The sequence below is a fragment of the Crocodylus porosus genome, unplaced genomic scaffold, assembly GCF_001723895.1.
Source record: "Crocodylus porosus isolate Cpor-Errol unplaced genomic scaffold, CroPor_comp1, whole genome shotgun sequence".
NCBI lineage: Eukaryota > Metazoa > Chordata > Crocodylia > Crocodylidae > Crocodylus > Crocodylus porosus.
In genome coordinates this window covers 1510175-1514345 of record NW_017728944.1, presented here as the reverse complement: position 1 = coordinate 1514345, position 4171 = coordinate 1510175, and positions in this window count along the sequence as shown.

Here is a 4171-nt window from a genome sequence, read left to right as displayed (position 1 = left end):
CCCAGGCCCCGAGCGGCTGCGGAGGCCGAGGAACCGGCCCCTTCCCCCGGCCCGGCCGCGCCCGCCTCGCGCCCCTTTGTCTGCCCCGCGCCCGGGGCCGCCCCCCCGCTCACTTCCCAAAGCGAAACGGCACCGCTTCCAAGGGGGTAGCCGCCAACTCTCGCGACGACTCGCGTCCTCTCGCGGGAGGGAAGCCCTCCTCCGCCAGCCAAACCTCGCGAGATCACCCCGACGCTTCTCCCTCCTCCTTCAGGCCCCGACGAAAACCTCGCGAGAGCAAGCCGCGAGACCCTTCAACAAAACTTTATTGAGCCGCTTCCTAACGCGGCACATGGGGCTGGGGGGTGGACAAACTAACAGACCAACACCCGCGCACAAGACGGCGTTGCCTTTCCAACAAAACTTTATTGGGAGGAAAGCGAGTGGACAAAGCACCACAGGTGTCCACCCCCGCAACAAAATTTTACTGACACGTTCCTGAAGACAAATACCACCCCTCACACACCCGCCCACCTCCACATGCACAAAGTACACGTTCAGGGAGATGAAAACACATGTGTGTTCATTTATGCTCATATGTGTGCATATATATGCATATACACGTATCTGTAGGTACATATATACATGTAGACTTGTATGCACAGACCTATTCACATAACTCCCCAAGAAAGCCGAAGGGCCCTGCAAATAGTAGCCATAAAAGGCTGCATTAAACATAAAGTACAAAACCTAGCTGTCCACTTATACAGGGGGATTGTAGGATCACTGCTCCCTGATCCCAGCTTAACTTCTTGCCCCTTCCTGGAGTTAGAAATAAAATCCAAGAGTTCTGGCTTCAAGTCCCCACCTTTATACTTTAAATCTTATTCCCTGCTCAGAGCTGGAACCAGAAACCAGGACTCCTGATTTTAGTAGCTCTTACTTCCTGCATCCACTTTCCTCTAAGAACCAAAAAGAGGACACCAGTGCCCTGACCCCCAGAGTTCTATCACCCCCAGCTTTCCTCACAGCTGGAAACAGAATTATATGATCCAGAACCCTCATTGTATAGCCCTAACCCTCCAGAGAAAAATCAAGTGTTTACTTTTGTTGTTGTTGTTACTACTACTTAGACAATCAGATCCAGCAGTTTTTGGCAACAGGGACTGCAGGTCCTCAGTGCTCTTTGAAAAATGGGTCCTGAGGGTAGCCAAAAAATGAAGCAGATCACATTAGTGGAGACTTATGGAAATGTCCCTTAGCCATTCCTCAGGTAAATTATCATTGACTCCTTGTGACTTTTACCCAGCAATAGAACAGAAGTCTGGTAAAAGGATCTGGTGGATGGTAATGCATATAATGTCTTTATATGCATGCCTTAAACACTTGAAAGCAAATATTAAAAGGAAAAGAGCAACACAAAATGCTTTTTCCTGCCTCTAAGAAAAAAATACCCTCCCCCCTCAGCTTATTCTACATGGAAAAACTGTGAATATTCCTATTTTAAGACTTCCACACATGATCCTTGAAGTACTGAAGCCTTCAATATAACAGCAGCATGATACAGAAGTAACTACAACAGCATATCCATTTACGTTTGAGACTGTCACTGTAGAATGTAGATTTATTTTTATGAGGGTCACATCACTTGAAGGCAAGTTCCAGAAAGCTCTACAAGTGCAGGTTTTAATTGGCGCCTGTTCCATTTGCACGTGTGTATTTACAGCTTCCATTTTGTCACATCAGCATTTTGAGCCCTCTCGCTATAGTTATGGTGGGTCTGTGCTCCATTACAAACCCCATTGTCTATATTCACTAGGCCATAAAAATTCTCTTTAGGCTGACACTCAGCATATGAAATCTCATCTCTGTTTTGTTTTTAAGTTAAAGGGTGACAAAAGCACAACTATTTTGTGGATTTACAGATGTTCCTCCCCTCTCTTCCTGAGGCTGCAATTCCACAATTAGCTCAGCAGAGATGGTCCTTCCACATCTCCACAGTTTTTAAGATGAAAGACAGGCCATCAAATTACACTCTGAAATTCCCGCATCATTCTCAATATCTTTTGATTTACTATGCTATTGTAGAAAGACATCCAAGCTTGCTTTCAAGACTTGAAGTTCAGATTAATCCACTGCTTTCCTCAGCAAATACTGGATCCTATTATTCTTTGGTCTCCTTGTCTGTCTAATTATCTGGTTAATGGAACACTTCTTGACTGGAACTAGAACTGGGCACCAGCTTGCAGATGAAGAGCTTGTTTAGTTAAAGTAACAGACTCTAATACCTTCTGGAAAGGAGGAAGAGGTTAATCTCCAGTTTCTATTGATTTCAAAGTAACTCTTGTATAAAGCAGTAGTTCCTGTAAATCCTAGGTAGCATTTTCTTTTTAACAAAGTAGCACATGCCTACAATTTTATCATATATTCTCTGTGGAATTTAAAACAATGAATTTGTATTCACTACCTCGTAAAGATGTAGATACCTTGTATACTTGGCCACTGAAGGAGATGAAAAGTCTTACTCAGGAAACAGGAAGAACTCCTACCCCACTCAGACAGGTCACCTCATCTGACGGTCAAAGAACAGAACATCTTCAGCTGTGGTGTGTTAATAGGAAGCCGTAAGGTGGGCTGGCCCTTTTCAAAGAAAGGCTGGGTTTGTCTCTGACATTAGTATTTTGTATTCAAAGGTGAACCTGGTGTTTTCTTCAGGTTTTGTGGAAGGGAGTTGACCATATCAATTTTTCTGTCCATAGTGATGAGCTAGAAATGTAAATTTGGATCTTGATAGTAGGAAAACTGGAATGACCTGCTAAAAGCAAGCAGAATCAGGAGCTCTAAGTGGAATGCTACTAATCTTGGGCTCCCCCCTCCACCACCACCACCACCACCACCCTTGCAGTGCTTCTATCTTTGGGTGTTGTGCAACTTACTGTTTGTAAAATATGTTTTTCTCTGGTGAAAAAGAAATAAAAAGTATTTTTATAGTATTGTACTCTGTACTGAACTGGAATGAATAAAATGGAGGTATGGGAGAGGGGGAAAAGATCCTTCTAAAGAGATGGGAGGTAAAAGTATTCAATGCATTTGGAAAGCTGTTATGGTTTAACCTCATTACACTTGGTTCTATGATTAAAGTAGTATCTTTAACACTATTTGATAATACCTAGACCAAGTTAAGGGCTCATTGGATGTATGTTTAGACTTAAAACAATACTATAAACACTATGCTTTATCAACCACTGTCAGCTTCCAATTATGTGCTGGGTATGTTCCTTTTGTATTACATCAGTGGTGTTCAACCTCTGGTCCAAAGGTCACACCTGGCCCACAGCCATGTTACCTGGCCTGCGGGGCTCCCCACTGGTACAGAAATTTGATGATAAGGAAGCGGTAGCAAAGCTAAGCGTTCCTAGAGCTGTAGCATTTAACACTGCTGCCACTGGGGAGCCCCACAGGCCAGATGATGTGGCCCTGTGCATGAGGAGGCTGGGACTGTAGCAACACCGGTATGTATGCTAAAGCAGCATTTATCTGATCTCAAACATAAAAGGAGTGCTCAGAAGCAGTACAGTAAGTCTATCACCTGCCATCTCAGCATGGTGAGACAAGTGAAAAGTCTGCTAGCCACCTTCCTGGAACAACTGAGATTTACAAGTAGTCCAAAAAACAAAAAAAAGGCAACACAGTGGGAACATCGCCCTGCAAGGCAAGAATTTCTTATGGAGATACCTATATTGGACCAGCTGTACAGGTGGAGTGGAGTTAGATACACTCTCTGAAGAAGAAAGTCTTGCCTAACTCCATCCTATCCATCCAGTTGATCCAATTAAAGGTATCACCCTAAGAAACCTGTGTCTCTCGCCTGGCTTCTGGCCCACCACGGCTCCACCATCGCTCCTGCTCGACTCAGTATTTGAAATACTTAGTCCTCCCCGTGTAACTACTGTTATAATCTCATAGCTCTTTCGAACTGCAAGAAAATGTCAAAGGCAGTTGCTATTAAGCTGAACCTTCCACCCCGCCCGGCCGCCGAGCACTGGAGTCTGAAGGGGGAAGGGAAGTAGCGCAGAAGCCGAGCTGGCGCTCCAGATCCCGCGAGATGTCGGCGCAAGCACGCTCCGCTCGCTGCTCTCTCGCGAAATTTCCCGGCTCTCGCGAGAATGCGGAAGTGTCGCGCAATTTGGAG